This window comes from Manis javanica, chromosome 11, assembly GCF_040802235.1.
Source record: "Manis javanica isolate MJ-LG chromosome 11, MJ_LKY, whole genome shotgun sequence".
Classification (NCBI taxonomy): Eukaryota; Metazoa; Chordata; class Mammalia; order Pholidota; family Manidae; genus Manis; species Manis javanica.
This window is the reverse complement of record NC_133166.1, coordinates 83,274,099-83,292,183: the sequence shown is the minus strand read 5'-3', so window position 1 is coordinate 83,292,183 and position 18,085 is coordinate 83,274,099. Positions and strand designations below refer to the sequence as shown.

The 18,085-nt window shown below is 35.5% G+C and overlaps 1 protein-coding gene across 5 annotated transcripts in view; it reads right to left on the bottom strand.

Moving 5' to 3' along the window:
* RABGAP1L (RAB GTPase activating protein 1 like) overlaps positions 1 to 18,085 on the bottom strand; it is a 685,104-nt gene that overhangs the window by 394,356 nt on the left and 272,663 nt on the right. The window lies entirely within an intron of this gene.

The window sequence follows — 18,085 nt, the reverse complement described above, 5'->3', positions numbered from 1 at the left end:
TATGTAAGAATTCGTTCACCATGTAAGAACTTCTTCGTTATGCTTCAGAAGATTGGAGACTGACGAGAATTAGGCTTGAGATGGATTAATGATTGTACATTGAGCGTTGACCCCCCTATACTGAATTTTATTGTTGTTAACAACCATTTGATCAATAAATATGAGAGATGCCCTCTCAAAAAAAATAAATAAATAAAATAAATAAATAAATAAAAAACAGACAGATCTCCTTTCTGGTTTTCATCATGCTGTGAGCATGACCTAAATGAATCAAATTGTACTAGTTTGTTAGAAACTCCTTGGTAATAAGCAAATGAGTAGAAAACATGGTATCTTTGAAAATTACCAGGGCATCAGTGAACTAGGATGACAAGGAGTTAACACAGTTCATTATGTTTAACTCACAACCAAAAATAAAGTTTTAGAATGGAACGTTTGTATCAAATGCAATGCAACAAGTCAGAATATTGAAAAACTCTCATAAAAAAAAAGGAGGTTCCTCATATTGTCTTTGACATTTGCTTATTCATTAGTTACAGTTTAACTGCTTCTGATTTCAAATTCCTTCACCTGTTTTTAGCCTCCTTCTAACTCCAACTTCCAGAGGTACCCAGTGTTTCAAATTCTTGAGCCTTATGAGATCTTGGTATACAAATCAGTTTTCTAAGTTTTCCCCACTGCCAACTTATAATTTAGCTTTCTCCGGTCTGTTAAGTTAGCACTCATGGATCTGCTTTCCAGATTCAAAATTTTATAACTTACCTCCTCTCTTATTTTCTTTGTCCTTGTGAGTTTTTATTTTAGAATGCCTTTATTTTCCTTTTAGAAGGTTTTTGAGAAGGACCTGAGCTATCAGCATGTGTCATGCCCAACTAGAATTCCTTTTTATGTTTTTGCTGTATTTCAAAATGCTATGTATTTGCTATATTTCAAAAATTCACAAAGCAAGAAATTACATTTAGATTGTAACTGTCCCTTTCCAAGCCTAGCTTTCTATAAGCTCCTATGTATCAGAAAATAAGCCATGGAATAGTAAAAATTTAAAATAAACTGTAATTTCATGTAAATTAAACCAACAAAATCATACGACATTTCATCATGATTTAAAATGGACAGAAGTTTTTGCATAATTTAGAATATGACTAAATAATCTGCTAAATTCCTTTACATCCAATCAAAATATTTTTTATGACTGATTAAATCAAATGACTTTCTTTAGTCTATAATATAAATTCTTTATTTTCTGAATAAATGTATTTTATTTGCCACTATCATCAGCTCACTGCTATATTTCAGATTACCTGGACCATCTAAATTCTAAGAATTTTAATACATTGCTGTATCAATTCATTTTGTTTTTGATAATAAAACCTTTTTAATCAGATGTCTAAAGGATAAGAAAGCCTAGATAATTCACATGCTATTTTGAATACAAAAATTCTTTCAACGTTCTGATAATATAAAATACTAGAGTTGTGAACAACCAATCTTTTAAAAAATAAGGAATTAAATGTGAAGCAGTTATTTTGTGGGGGGTTTTATGGCAGTCAAGAAATTACTGATAAAGTGAAAAATAAGTCACAGTTTAAGTAATATTTGATGCTATGAAATACTGAGTTCTTATCATCAACTGATTTTATTCCTAGTAATTAACATGCCCTCTGCACCAAGTTGCTGTGGAAGCACAACTTCACTGAACAAGAAATTCCTCAAGTTCTGCCATGAAGAATGTTGCTGACCTGAAATCTTTATTGTGAGAACATGGAGAATATATAATTTTCCAGTTCATGAATGTATAATCAATACCTGGAACTGCTTTCCAATATATAATAGGAGTTTTGCTCTCAAGACACCTGAGGCCTGAGGCTTCTCACTTCCTTAGCCCTTTCATAAATGAAAACATTCTTGATAAGAGCCATTTCAGCAGGGCTCACCTCAGGCAAATTGGCTCCAACTATAAATAGTAAAATCTGCCATCTGCCTTTCTATTCTTGTGCTGAATGCAGTGCTGGCATTGTGTTCACACTTCACTGGTGCCAGGCCTGATGCTGTACGGCCAGCAGCAACAGAAAATAATAGTGCAAGACAGAGATAATGAGGTGAAGAACAGAAATGGTACTACTATAATTAACTGCTGTTTTGATATTCACCACAATAAGGCATACACAGTGGGTGGAGAGAGCCGAAAGCCACATTTTGTCTGTGCCTCATACGTGGGTTTGAAATCAGGCTGCTGTTAAAGAAGAGTCCAGTGATTTTTACATCGCTGAAGATTAATTAAAACGTAAAGAACCTAAGCAAGTTAGCAATATATTCTTATCATGTTAGCAAGAGGCTCCATAGTCGTACCATGTATTTTTTATTCTAATGCTATTTAATGAGGCATTTCTTTCTATAATCATGGTCATTTTCCTGTTCTGTTTTAAAGAGATAAGCTCCTTAGTAATAAAAATAAGCTCCCTTTTTCTGTACCTGACCCTTCCCACTCTCTCTGTTCTGAAACACCATGAAAATGCTCATTTCATACATAACTCCCATTATTTCTCTTGGGATATTTTGAATCCTCAACTATAGTATGATAAACAATTCTTTTCAGTTTTGCCATTACAGACACCTGACCTATTTTAAATAGAGAGTGACTATCAAAGCAGTTATTTGTACCTTGGAATTGAAGAGGAATGTAGACAAGAATATATTGTATATTCCTATATTAGTAACCCTGTTATTCCTGTATCAGTAATTACTGAAGCCAGTAAGCCTATTTATATAGCTAACAGCCAGCTCCAGGAGGCACCATTCACTCCTAGAGTAAACGTGGTTCATATAGAATACGAATGATATCCCCTAGACTTGTGCAATATGGCAGTACTAAATATATGTTTAATACTGATGATATGAAATGAAAAGAGTTGATAAACAGTCCAGTACTATGGCTCTCAACCCTGACCATACATCAGAAATACCTCAAGATATTTAAAAATACTCTTGTCTGAGCCTCATCACACGCCAGTCAAATCAGAATCTCAGGTGACAGGGTCTTGGAATTGTTTGCGGCTTTGTGTTTGGCACGTTTTCTTTCTTTGTTTTTAACTTCCCCAAACAGCATCCAAACAACCACAGAAAGAAAATGTATTTTTTACAAGTATAGCTTAAGGGACCTATAGGACAACATCAAGCAGAGTAATGTACTGTTGAAGTCGTAACGTACAACCAGGACTGAAAACCACCAGCCAAATGCTGTAAATACCTAATCCAAAGTTTTTTAAGACAGAAATGAGTGATTTAACCCTCTGACACCATAAGAATTTTTACCTGGAAGGCTGGTCCATGATGTACCTGACCCTTCCCACTCTCTCTGTTCTGAAACACAGATGGCAGCACAGAAAAATCCTGAATTTAAGTCCTCCCAAGGACACAACAAATCTACAGCTACATATGACACAATGCCTTCTGAAGAAGGCCCAAAAAGTAGCTGAAGAGCTCCTTCAAAAAAAAAAAATGATAGGTCCCACAGAGAGATGGGTTGGAGAGGCAGAGACACAGTCTCACCAAAAACTCCACCCCTGGCATGATGTCCCACAGCTGTGAAGGGATTTCACAAATTTGGAGTTTCTTCCTGAGGACGAAGGGCTTCATGCCCCACATCAGTTACCCCATACCTTGGGACCTGCACAGGACAGACGAGACCCCAAATTGTCTGGCTTTGAAAGCCAATGGGGCTCAGCCAATGAAGGGCTGTAGGAAACTGAGATACTGCTCTTAAAGACCATGCACACATATACACAGACTGAAAGAGAAGGGATGGAAAATGATATTCCATGTAAATGGAAAGCAAAAGAGAGCTGGGATAGCTACATTTATATTAGACAATAGAGACTTTAAAATAAAGACTATGGTAATAAATAAAGAAGGACATTACATAAACATAAAGGGGTCAGTCCAAGAAGAGGATATAACATTTGCAAATATTCATGCACTCAATATAGGAGCACCTAAATGTGTAAAGCAAACGTTAACAGACTTAAAGGGAGAGACTGACAAAAATACAATTGTAAGGGACTTTAATACCCTGTTTACATCAATGGATAGATCGTCTACAAAGAAAATCAGTAAGGACACATCAGCCTTAAACAACACACTGGAGCAGATGGGCTTCACATATATAGTCAGGACATTTCAACCAAAAGCAAAGAAGATACATTTTCTCAAGTGCACATGGAACATTCTCTAAGACAGATCACATTAGAACTACAAAAGAAGTCTCAATAAATTCAATAAGATTGAAATCATGTAAGCACCTTTTCTGACAATGTATGAACTAGAATTTACAAGAAAAAAGCTGGAAAATTACAAATATATAGATATTAAACAACACGCTGTTGAACAACGAATGGGTCGATGAAGAAATAAAAGGAGAAATAAAAAAATACCTAGACAAAGGAAAATTGATTCAACATACTACAGACTTCAGGATTCAGTAAAAGCAGTTCTAAGAGGAAAGTTCACAGTGATACAGGCCTATCTCAAGAAACAAGAAAAATCGCAAATAAACTATCTAACTTCACACTAGAAAGAGAAGAAAACTAGAAAGAGAAGAAAAAACGAGGCCTAAAGTTAGTAGAAATTTAATTTCATTAACAAGATGAAACTAAAAATCATATGATCATCTCAATAGACACAGAAAAGGCATCATACATATCTCAACATTCATTTATGAAAAACTCTCAACAAAGGGGGTATGAGGGAACATACCTCAACAGAATAAAGCTACACGACAAGCCCACAGCTAACATACTAAACAGTGTAAAGCTGAAAATTTGTCCTCTAAGATCAGAGAGCCCAGAAATAAACCCACACATATATATATGATCATTTAATTTATGACAAAGGAAGCAATAATATACAATGGGAAAAGAACTGTCTCTTCAATAAACAGTGCTGGAAAACTGGACAGTGACATGCAAAAGAATAAACTAGACCACTATCTTCTACCATACACAAAAATGAACTCAAAATGGATTAAAGACTTGAGTGTAAGATCTGAAACCATAAAACTCCCAGAAGAGGCAGGAAGCTCCTTAACATTGGTCTTGGAAATGATTTTTTGGATTGGACTCCAAAAGTAAAGGCAGCAAAAGCAGTAATAAATAAGTGGGACAACATCAAACTAAAAATCTTCTGCACTGCCAAGGGAACCATCAATAAAATGAAAAGGCAATCTAATGAATGAGAGAAAAATATTGCGAATCATAGTCCAATAAGGGGTTAATATCCAAAATATATAAAGAACTCATTCAACACAATAGCAAAAACATAAACAATCTGATTAAGAAATAGAGGATCTGAATAGGTATTTTTCCAAAAATACATAGAGATGGCCAAAAGACAGATGAAAAGATGCCCAATATCACTAATATCAGGGAAATGCAAATTAAAACCACAATGAAAATCACCTCACACTAGTCTGAATGGCTATTATCAAAAAGACACTAACAAGTGTTGACAAGTATGTAAAAAAAAGGGACCACTTGTACACTTTTAGTCAGAATGTAAACTGGTTCTGCCACTATGGAAAACGGTATGGAGATTCCCTAAAATATCAAAAATAGATCATATGATACTGTAATTCCACTTCTGAGTATTTATCTGAAGAAAATGAAAACACTACCTCAAAAATATACATGCACTCCTAACTATTTCCAGGTTTTAGATGCAGTATAAGTTTGCTGGAGTGAGCCTCTGAAAAACCTGCCCTTCATAGGTTATAAGATTCCCACTGTGGAGGTTAATTGATACAGTGTTCCAGTGAATAAGTTTGCAGATACTCCCTTTCTAAGAATCAGCCCACCAGTATATATATTAACCTTTGTAGTATAAAAGAAAGGACTAGTTTTGTGAAGACTTATAACCAGGAGCTGTATCTGGTTGACCCCTTCATACCAATTCATCCTCTACCCACAGAATCTGAATTTCTCATTGCATCTGTATCTATATTGTTCTAGGTACACCACATTCCTTCAGAGTTTTACTCATTGACTCTTCCCCAGCCAGGTGACATCCTTCTTCTCCTGCAAGATCAGAGTTCATGTCTATTGTAATAAAGTAATCTTGCTTATGAAATAGATTATTTTTTAACATTTGCACATGCCATCCCCTGGCTTTTAATACATTTCTTTGATTTATTTCCTAATAGCCCTATCTGTTTTCTAATGTTCCTCCCCTCATTTCAACCTCTACTTAAAACTCATAATCTTGATGAAAATGTCTTGATCAAAGTCCAGTAATTAGAAGGAACAGAGTCCACTTAAATTAGTATAGGCAAAGGGGATTTACCAAGAGGACAGAACTCTTACTTAGAACCCAAAGTCTGGAAAGAAGAACTGAGTCCCATGAAAGATACCTTCCAATTCCTTCTTATATTCATTTACTTTTCCATTTATTCAACAAATATTTATTGAGTACCTGCTATGTGCCAGGCATTGCCTCAGGAGCTGAGCATAAACTACGAACAAAACAAGTGAAAGGAAAATCATTGCCCTAATGAAGTTTATATATTAATATGAAAAGACATACGGATAAAACAGAATATAAAATAAATATGTAAGGGGAAAAAATCACTCCATTTGACTAAGGTATGGCACACGTGTAAAAAAAGGTTAAAGAACTAGACTAAGACAGACACTGCAAGTGAGACTGAAAACTGTGGTCTTAGATTAAGATGCAGTAAAGACCCCAAGGAATTTTTTTTAAACAGGGTAATGGCATCATCAGACCAGGACTTAAGGAAGCAGATTATGAACAATGGGTAGAATGAACTTGGTGGTGGGGTGTGGGGGTAGTGGGCAGGGCAAATATAGCAACAATTCTTACATTCCTGGTGAGATGTGTGGGCCTGAACCTTAGCAATGGGCAGTGAGAATGGGATAGAGGAGGTAAATAGGGTGATGGCTGTTAAAAGCAGGAAGGACATGACTTTCACTGGATATGTAAAAATTTTTAAATTATAAAAAGTGACTTGTAAGAGATGGACTGGAGTCGGGGGAAGAACTGAAGACAGTTTATTGAAAGATGCCTGTATTTAAGGTTTGAGAAAAAGGGGTAATAAATGATTTCTCAGAGAATTTAAGAAGAGCATTAAAAAAAATCAAGCAATCTCAACTTAGATTACCACAGTGCATTTTTATACATTACCTGAGGAAGAAAGGAGGAGGAGGCATAGGGGTTAGGAGATTATATATATAAAAAAACATAAATTGGAACATGACAAAGGAGAGGTAAGATGAATGTTTTTAATTTACAAGCTGTTACGTTACTAGGCCACATGTACTTCCCTTCTTCATAGGGATATAGATGTACAGAATTCAATTTACCTTACTCAGTAGTACCCACTAGGCTAGTTTTGACTGCATAGAGATTTCTAGGCTAGAGCTCACCATTCTGAATGTAAGCCATTAAACCAAAAATAAAGAAAAGGTATCAGAGCACAAAGTTTTCATCATTATTCTTCAAGCCTTAATTACCTTTCTCCAAAACTGAGACTAGCTATTTTTACTCAGAGATCTTCTAGCCAAATATGCTCTAATTGCCTTGCCCTGAATAGACTCTGCTCATTCCTATTTATACAGTGCTTTGAACGTTTAAAATTTACCAGTAATTTTTAAAAGATGGCATAATACTATATCACTCCAATTTAATTAAACACAAATGTGCTCTTTTTTCATTCCTAACGAAATGAACACAACTAAACAATTTCATGTTTTAAAGAAGCACTAAAACAAGCATTGCTTGTAAATAAACAGGCATTGTTCTTTAGAGTCATATAAGATGTCTAATGTCATTATATCCAGGGTGGGAAGAAAATAAGTTTTCCAATAAAAGTATGTGGCATGTATTCAGAAAGGACAAACATTTCTTTGAGATATCCTCATACTACACATGTATCACAGATATATTACTGAATAACTTTTCTAAGGAATATGCTGTAACTATTTCTCTAGCACTCCCAGGAGCAAACACCCCACTCAAACCGAGAACTGGGGAGAATATAATTGAAAATGGCATGCCAATTCACCATTTGTCATCAGCTCTTAACCACTTTTCCTCTGACTAAGGTACTATTTAGCTAAAAAGCAATCAAGACTCTTCCAAAGAGAAGATTGCAGAAATTATGAAAAACTATATTAAGAAGAAAATAACCCTGAGATTCAAGAGCAAAGTAAACTGCATAACTGTATTGGTTAGGGAAAAAGCTGAGACCCATGAGCAAAGCAAATAACAGATTTACTAAATACAGGCCACAGCACCTGCAAGTCCACTACAGGAAACCACATTTAAAAAAACCAAAGTTCTCTGCCATGGTGGTGGAATTAACGAAATAAAGAAGAGATGTTGAGCCCTTGTTTACAGCAACCTGCTTCTGAAACAGTATAGGGAAAATATGGGCTCCCCTTCCAACAAAGTGGCAAGTGGCAGAGTCTTTGTTATCACCAGCACAAGCCACACAAATGAGAAATCAGGAAAAAGAAATGCTTTTAATTCTTTCAAGATGTCATGCAGTTGCTTTTTTATATACTTACAAATTTAAGGCTCATGAAACACAAGTACAACATGCTAATTCATAGGTACTGAAAACACATTCATGCCTTTACTGGCATGACTGCTGTAGAGGATAAAAAATTGAATAAAATGTGGTCTCTGCCTTTTAAAAAACTGTAACTGTGTAAGAGAGATGACTATCTGGTGAATATAAAATGTAGTACATAAAAATACTTAATAGTAAATCAAAATTCACTGACATTTTATTACCTACCATCAGGTCATAGGATTTACTGACCCCCAGGGGCACTCATCTGATTCACTTTGAACCAGTTCACTAGATTATGGATTATCAAGGCCATTGCAACTCTCATTTTTTTCCTCTCTGGTCTTTTTACTATTTGTTCCTCCAAAAGAGTCAGTTTTGTTTTGGTTTTTTGGTTTTCTTTCTCTCTCTACATTCCTCTCTCTTCCATTCACTTTCCCTCTTCTTTTACCTCTCCCTTTCCTCTTCTCTCCTCTTCTCTCTCTATCTGTCTGTCTCTATCTCTTTCTTGATTGCAGGTATAGTAAAAAGAAGTTGCTGCATGAAAGTTGTTGAAACTACTGACATTTAAGAGATGAAGGTTATCTGCAAGAACCAATTACCTACAACAGCTGTCCCCTAGAAGCGGATAATAAAAATCGATAGAATAGGGTATTAGGAAATACTCCTGCTTTTCATGTATATTTATTTTTTACTTTATCTTTGATATACAATCTCATATTGGTTTCAAATGTACAATATAGTGGTTCAACAATATCCTATATTATTAAACCCTCACCCCCATCAGTGTGATTACTGTCTGTCAACAGAGAAAGATGTTACATAATCACTGAGAAAGTTCTACTACTATACCAGCTTCCATCATTGTTCAAAAATTTAAGTTAATGAAAAATTCATAGTATCCTAAGAATTCTACAATGGCATTTTCCTCAAAAAGAAGGCATAGACATGCTGCCTAAAGCAATCTACAGATTCAATGCAATTCCTATCAAAATACCAACAGCATTCTTCAATAAACTAGAGCAAATAGTTCTAAAATTCATATGGAATGATAAAACACCACAAATAGTCAAAGCAATCCTGAGAAGGAAGAATAAAGCAGGGGAGAATTATGCTCCCTGACTTCAAGCTCTACTACAAAGCCACAGCAATCAAGACAATTTGGTAATGTCACAAGAACAGGCCCATAGACCAATGGAACAGAATAGAGAGCCCAGATATATGCCCAAGCATATATGGTCAATTAATACACAATAAAGGAGCCATGGATATACAACGGGGAAATGACAGCCTCTTCAACAGCTGGTGTTGGCAAAACTGGATAGCTACATGTAAGAGAATGAAACTAGATTATTGTCTAGCCCCATACACAAAAGTAAACTCAAAATGGATCAAAGACCTGAATGTAAGTATGAAACCATAAATCTCTTAGAAAAATATATAGGCAAAAATATCTTGGACATAAACATGAGCAATTTCTTCATGAACATATCTCCCCGGGCAAGGGAAACAAAAGCAAAAATGAACAAGTAGACTATATCAAACTAAAAAGCTTCTGACAGCAAAGGACATCATGAATAGAACAAAAAGACATCCTACAGTACAGGAGAAATAAAAGACATACCCAATAAGAGGTTGACATCCAAATTATATAAAGAACTCATGTACCTCAACAAAAAAAAGCAAATAAGCCAATTAAAAAATGGGCAGAAGAGCTGAACAGACACTTCTCCAAAGAAGAAATTCAGATGGCCAAGAGACACATGAAAAGATGCTCCACATCGCTAATCATCAGAGAAATGCAAATTAAAACCACAATAAGATATCACCTCATACCAATTAAGATGGCCAACATCCAAAAGACAAACAACAACAAATGTTGGCGAGGATGTGGAGAAAGGGGAACCCTCCTACACTGCTGGTGGGAATGTAAACTACTTCAACCATTGTGGAAAGCAGTATGGAGGTTCCTCAAAAAGTAAAAATAGAAATACCATTTGACCCAGGAATTCCACTCCTAGGAATTTACCCTAAGGATGAAGGAGCCCAGTTTGAAAAAGACATATGCACCCCTATGTTTATCACAGCACTATTTACAATAGCCAAGAAATGGAAGCAACCTAAGTGTCCATCAGTAGATGAATGGATAAAGAAGATGTGGTACATATACACAATTGAATATTATTCAGCCATAAGAAGAAAATAAATCCTATCATTTGCAAACAACATGGATGGAGCTAGAGGGTATTATGCTCAGTGAAATAAACCAGGCAGAGAAAGACAAGTATCAAATGATTTCAATCATCTGTGGACTATAAGAACAAAGAAAAAACTGAAGGAACAAAACAGCAGCAGACTCACAGAACCCAATAATGGACTAACAGTTACCAAAGGGCAAGGGACTGGGGAGGATGGGTGGGAAGGGAGGGATAAGGGGGAAAGAGGGCATTATGATTAGCACACATAATGTAGCAGTGGGGGGACATGGGAAAGGCAGTATATACAGAGAAGACAAGGAATGATTCTATAGCATCTTACTACGCTGATGGACAGTGACTGTAATGGGGTATGTGGTGGGGACTTGATAATAGGGGGAGTCTAGTAACCATAATGTTCAAGTAATTGTACATTAATGATATCAAAATAAAATAAATAAATAAAAAGAAGGCATATATACTATACTACATACTGTCCAAATGGGTTTATTTTTCCCCACTGAAAACTTCTGGAAGCCAGAACAACCAAATGTTTTAGAAACATCTACAAAAGGAAACTGTTATGCAACAGAAACATTTTAACAAAGTACCCTAATTGTTAATATATATCTGCTCTCCCAAAATGTTTTTTTTTATAACCAATAATGACAACTTACTGTCATTGAAGAACTAAATCTTCTCACAATGCATTATGTACCAATCTGAAAAGTAACTGAAAAGATTTATGAAGATACAGGGAGGAAAAGCCATGTGATAAAATTAAATGAGTTACAAAGATGGAGTAGTTAAAAAAATATAGAGTCTCAAAGGATGTGAAAGTTTTTGGGTCTTTCCCCAGATTTAGCCCCTGCAAAAGATTTTGACTCATAAAACATTAACTAAAAGAAGCACATTTACAATAGCAAATGCTCATTCCTCAGTTTTGATCAGTAACATTGCTTTTCTAATTGTCTGTTTTAATCGGACAGTTTTCATTTTCTTCCACTCAATTAAGGCAATGGACTATATAAAACAAATTACAAAAAAGCAATTTGGTTTTTAATTTAAGCTTCAGGAAAGAATGTGGGGGTCTCAATTCATCATTTCTATTCATCCATCAACCGGGTCTACCAAATCTTTTACAGAAACCCAAGTCCTAATGAGCACTGAGTTTTCTCACCACACCTCATGGCTGTTGTGCCTTCTCTCCTTCTCAACCCCAGGCTGAACTTTGCCAAGATATAAATCCATGAATGATAATACTTATATTAGAGGGTTATGGCCACCATTAAATGACAGTGCATGAGAGCTACATGAGGCAGAGGTACTTCATAAACCTTAGTTCCTATTTTTCCTTTTTAACTCTACTTACTACATCTCACTTTTATAATAACACAGTGACAACACTGTGGTTGTCTACCAGTTCCTTTCACTCTGAATGCTTGCAGAGTAGGAACTCTACATAGTTCCTGGCATAGTAGGAACTCATCTTTGTATCCTCAGCGCTTAGCATGGTAGCTGGAATACAAGGGCTCAAGTGAGTCAACCATATTAACAGAACCTGTTGACACCTGAATTGACTATACATAAGCAGCAGGATGTAATAATAAAATGAACACTGTTCTACTTAAGAGGAAACCTGCCATAAGCAATTTACATTGGGTAAATCACTTAACCGCTCTAGACATCATTTCCTCACATGTAAAATAAAAGGTTTGGGTGAAAAGAACCTAAAATTCCCCTCCAGCTCCAAAATTTTGTAATTATATGACTGTGACTCTAAACAGAAGTTTACATCCAGAAGTTATGAGGGCCTACAACTTATAATATTATAATGCATGAACTTGTAAATTATATATTATAAATATAAATTATAAATTATATACTATAAACATAAATATGAGTTATAGATTTATGATTATAAATATAACATGTTACATAATTACAAATACAAACTATGTATTTGTAGCATTATAAAATATGGACTTAAATATGATAATATAAGAACTTAAAGAAGAGTCTTAGGAATACAGATTAAAAACAGAAAGAAAGCCAAGAAAATAATAAGTGATACATGTTTCAGGGCTGCTTTTATTTCTTCACATTGAACAACACTGTAAATGCTGCCTCTCTACTGCTAGCAGCAGCTACCATTTACTAACCTTCAACATGTGCCAGGTACTGCATTTAACTCTAATGTAAATTTTATAATTTCATTTTTATGAGAATGCAATGGGATAATTACTATTGTTATGTCCAAGAAAACTGAGGCTCAGAGTGGTACCCAAGGTCACAATTGCTGAAGCTGAAACTCAAGTCTAGGTTTGACACCAAAACCTACTACAAAGAATCTATGCTTCTAGATAGCCCTAACCTTTCTAATTCTATATAAAATATATAACCTCACCACTATAAATATCTAAGTATTGACCTTGAACAAATAAGAAGCATGACCCACATAAGAGTCTTTTCTATACCAAAATATACTTCTAATATTCCTAAATGTTCTAAATCATACAATTGTATACACTAATTTGAAAATCTTTGATGAGTATAAGCATCTTTCTACTGTGCTATTTGAAAATTATTAATTCACATAGACATGATCAGGGGTTTTAAACTTGAATTTCTATGTTCTGCAAGATTTCCTCAAGAATATATGAGCTATATTATATCCTAAGCTACTTCCTAAATTATAATGCATTATGTGTGGTAGCCGATCTAGCATAAAGGAACTCTGTTTTCATTTTTCCCAGTTCTACTGTGCACGTTGCACTGTGACATCTTAACCTTTCGTAAGATTGAAAGAAAAACAACTTTGCGTGAACAACTTATTAATGACTAGGAATCCTATTCCATTTATAAAAACTAACTCCTAATACTATCCCAAAGGAATTTAGAACATAAAGAAAAACTGTTGCAATACAATCCATAGCACATCATCAATTAATATTGGCTAAGAGACTGTTCCTCTGTGAAGTCAGACTTTTGAATTGACAAAAATGATAGAAATCAATGATAATTACTAAACCAAATTCATTTCATGGTCTGGCATTAGATAATAGATACCAAAGAGTCAATTCTTGGATTTTACTAAGGAGAAAGTAATACTAAAAAATCACAATTAAAATTTTGTTTCAGTTAGAATATGCTTATTCCTCATATCCATAAGATTCAATAAATCTTTTCTACTGATTAGATTTACTGGAATCTACACAGGAATAATGGGAAATAATTAGAAGGAAGATTATAAAACATATTTGATTTCAACAAGCTCATTCTATCAGTTAACACAGCTAACCAACATGTGCATACTACATACTAATCACCAGTAACCAATATTTATGGAAGCACATGCATATTTCCAAAAACAGGTTTCATGTAAATTCGTATATAACCTGACTTCCTTACCTGTATCATTACATTGTATCTTACTTGGTCAGTTACCATATTTCAATACTAAACAAAAAATACAAATCAGTTAGTTCAAACCTAAAAAATCTTAACAGAGCTAAATTATGACATCTTTCCAAAGCATGATTCATTCACAACTTGAAAAATATGGAATAAAAATATAAAACTATTTTTTCTCAAATGTGATGAACTAATACCCATGAAATTAACAGGATCTTGAAATAAATCAAGCCTGTAAGGTAATGTGCTTTCAGGAATTTTATATTCCCTTGTGGGAAATACTGCAGTAATCACCATGTAGTTAAGACCTCTGAGATAGAAATCAGTTAAGTAAAATCACTGCGAAGGCAGCCACTGCCAGAGCTACTAATACTGTAACATGTAACTCCCTGACATTAATAGAGATACTCAGCTACAGATGAAGTGGCTAATCAGTTTTTTCAGTTAGGCAAATCAATAACCAACCTACACAGGATTCTTGGAATCTTTTGTCCAAATGACAAGGCTGCTGCTCTTTCTAAGCACTCTTTGTTGGGCTAACTGAAAGAAAAAGAGCAAGGGAATCAGCGAGAAGCTGCCAATGACAAAATGGCAAAGAGTGGGAGGGGAAGAAGAGCATGAGGTACAGGCTCAGAGCACCAGAAAGACTTCAGGTGATAAAAGGAGGGAAAACAGAACTCATACAACATAGAAGGACTAGAAAACTAATGGGACAAGGGGGTGGGGGAATTCACACAAAACATAGGGGAAGTATGAAGAAGGGCCAGAAGCATGAATGGGACGCAGTGGGAAGCAGTACAGCTTCCTTGTTAAGAGCATGAACTCCAACGTTAAATTGCACTTGGAAGTTCCTTAATTTCCTTGTGCCACTTTCTTCATATAAATGAACTGATCCTCACAAAAACATTCAGTATGAGCACAGTGCTGGGAACACACATAGGACTCATAAGTGTTCATTATTATTATATCTAATAAAAGAACTACATCCAGGTAATTGTGATATGGTGAATATACAAATGGAATAGGATAGCTACAGGTAAACAGAAGTTACTATATTTATACTCAAAATTTCACAAAAAATAGCAGAAGCAATATAGAAGCCTATATATGTTGCAGTCATGGTTCACCTTCCATGTGGTAGAAGAAACCAAAGATACTCTTCTGTAGCATATATATGTGGTGGGGAGGGTGTGTGTATAAGAAAATATATATGCTATGACTCAAATTGTATGAAGAATATAAAATTTCATTTCTTTTCTACAATTTATGTAATTGTACTCTTAAGCATCCATCTCCTCTAACAGTGATGAGTGTGAATAGGGTTGAGGGTTGTTACAAATTTATCAACTAAAGACAACTCAGCCTCTCCTAGTTTAAGCAATCTCTTTCAGGTAAACAGTCATTCAATTAAAAGTTCAATCTTTAAGGAATCTCTCCATCCCTCTTCTTTTCAGATGACAACTAGTTACAAGGAAGAGGTTGAATTGTCCCATGGCCATGGTAAAGGGGAGATGATGATGATCACTTTACAGGTCAGGCAACTGACTGGCTTCACCTTAGACATTTGCCATTCCACCTAGTTGCTGTGTCCTATGCTTGCGTCTGCTGAGATTTAGCCAATGTTGGCAGTTGATGACCCTGAATTTCTCTATGGACTCCTTGAAACTTGCTCTGGTTTTGAGGTCCTCTGGTTTTAAGTCCAGGTACTCTGCAGCAACTGGGCTGTGTTTACAGGCTTTGGCTAGTCTACGGTGCTCTTAGAAATTCTCTATCCCTAGAGAGTCAGCTTCCTCAGGCCATCGTGCTGTTCTCAGATTCTCTCTTGAAACTAACTAGTTGTTCTTAGTATCACCATCACCAACATCAGCAACACCTCCCTGTCACCTACTTCTGATTTTCAGTCTCTGAAAAGCTGTGTAGGGGAATAAAGACACTGACCCATGGCTCTCCTCAGCACTAGGGAGTATTTCTTCTTCTGGTATGGCGGAAGTTGCCCACCTGAGTCCTTTATACACCACTGCTTATGATGAAATGATGTAGAGATTTTCAAATTCTGCTCAATACACCCTGAGGAATTTCTAGAATTTAGAACATCCTTATTTCTCTCAGAAAATCCATACAGCCATGACTACTATTTTGTATATACCAAAAAGAAAAAGAAGAACATTCAATTTAAAACTCAAGAGTTAAAAAATATTAGATTTTGACCTAGCAATTCTATTCCCAAGAATTTATCATACTGATTAACTTGTGTGTATGCAAAATGTTGTATAGTCAGGTTTATTTACTGTAGCATTATTTGTTAAAGCATACGATTAGGGACTGAACAATCTGCCACTCAGTTATGGTTACTATAGCTGATAAAAAATATGAGGTAGTTTTATAAGTACTGATAGGGAACTACAGCAAAGACATTGTGGGAAAAGAGCAAGGTATACAAGAATGTAACCTATATCTTTTGTATGCACAGAACTTAATGAGAGAGAGAAAGAAAGGATGGCCGCCAGCTGGGGGCAAAGGAGGGTGATAAGATTTATGTAAAATTAAATGCTTCTGTACCTTCAGAATTTTGTTACTATCCATGTATTTTACATTAAGAAAATTATTTTTCAAAAACCTGAGAGCTGAGCAAATGACTCCTTTGAAGCTACATCTACTCTTATCCTTAAATAATGCATGCCATGATTTCATGGGTGAATAGGAAAAAAAGCCCTGGAACAGTAGGGCAAAGGCAATACATGGAACAAAAGTGTATTGTTTTAATATTGCCCCAAAATTCCTTATATCACCATAGAAACTAGGCAAAGTTCCACTCTCTGACAGACTTCGATCCCATGGATTTTTGAGGCTGGAAAAAGGAAAAATGAGATTTCACTGTATACATCTCAGAAGGAGATCAGTGTCCATCACCATCACAGGTGGAAAGAGTCCAGGGACTAGAGTAAATTCTCATTACATGCCTTATAACTCAAGCTGGACAGTCTCTCATGCTTTGAGGAACATGGCACCTTCCTAGAACAATTTACATCTCTTCTAAAAGGAGGAAATCGGGTGTATTAGGGTGATAAATGGTAAAAGCTAAGCTAGTTCCTTACCAGAGTTGTTTTCCCACAGAAACTGAGCATTCCTCGGTAGGTGGGACTTGGAAAGGTATATAACACATGACTCACTCTCCCGTCTTGACGTGTTTGTGTAGACAGTAAAAGCCTCTCCCCTTTTCCTTGGCTATGGAAAGGGTGAGAGTACCAGGTGTCTCCTATAGCCCTGAATAACCCAGGTTCCAGGGTAAAAGACAGCCACTGTGTGAGGAAGACAGAGGCATTTTTAAATAAAGTGTTTCTTTAAAACAACCTTCTAAAAGACCAAAGATTTTGGCTGCTAGGAATTCTTTCTATTGGAGAAATTAATTTTCACAATAACAGTGAAAAACAAGGAAATAAATCAGCTTTATTAACTTTAATTATCCAAACTGGAGGCAAAACAACCTAGTGGTTAAGATTCTGAAGCCAAATATAGAAAGGCCCAAATCTCCAGAGAATCATTTCATTTCAGTGGAAAACGATAAAGCCTCTTGTAAATTATAACTACTTTGTGGAAATTATCTCAGAGGAACTTTTTTTCCCTAATAAAACAAGAACAACAACGATAATTCAACTGAGGATGAAACGAGCAGTGTCAAAGTCTACCAACCATTTCTGCAGTGCTTTAAATAGCAGCAAAACAGAACAAATTTCCTTCCCAACCTTGTTCTTATCTTATAAGAAACAGCATCTATTGGCCCAAGGGAAAACAGTACACAACACAAAAGCAGCCTGGCTGAAGGTGGCTGTGGCTTTATCTGCAGGAGCCCATCAACCAATATAAACCCACTTAATTCTATATAAACCCTTCTAAG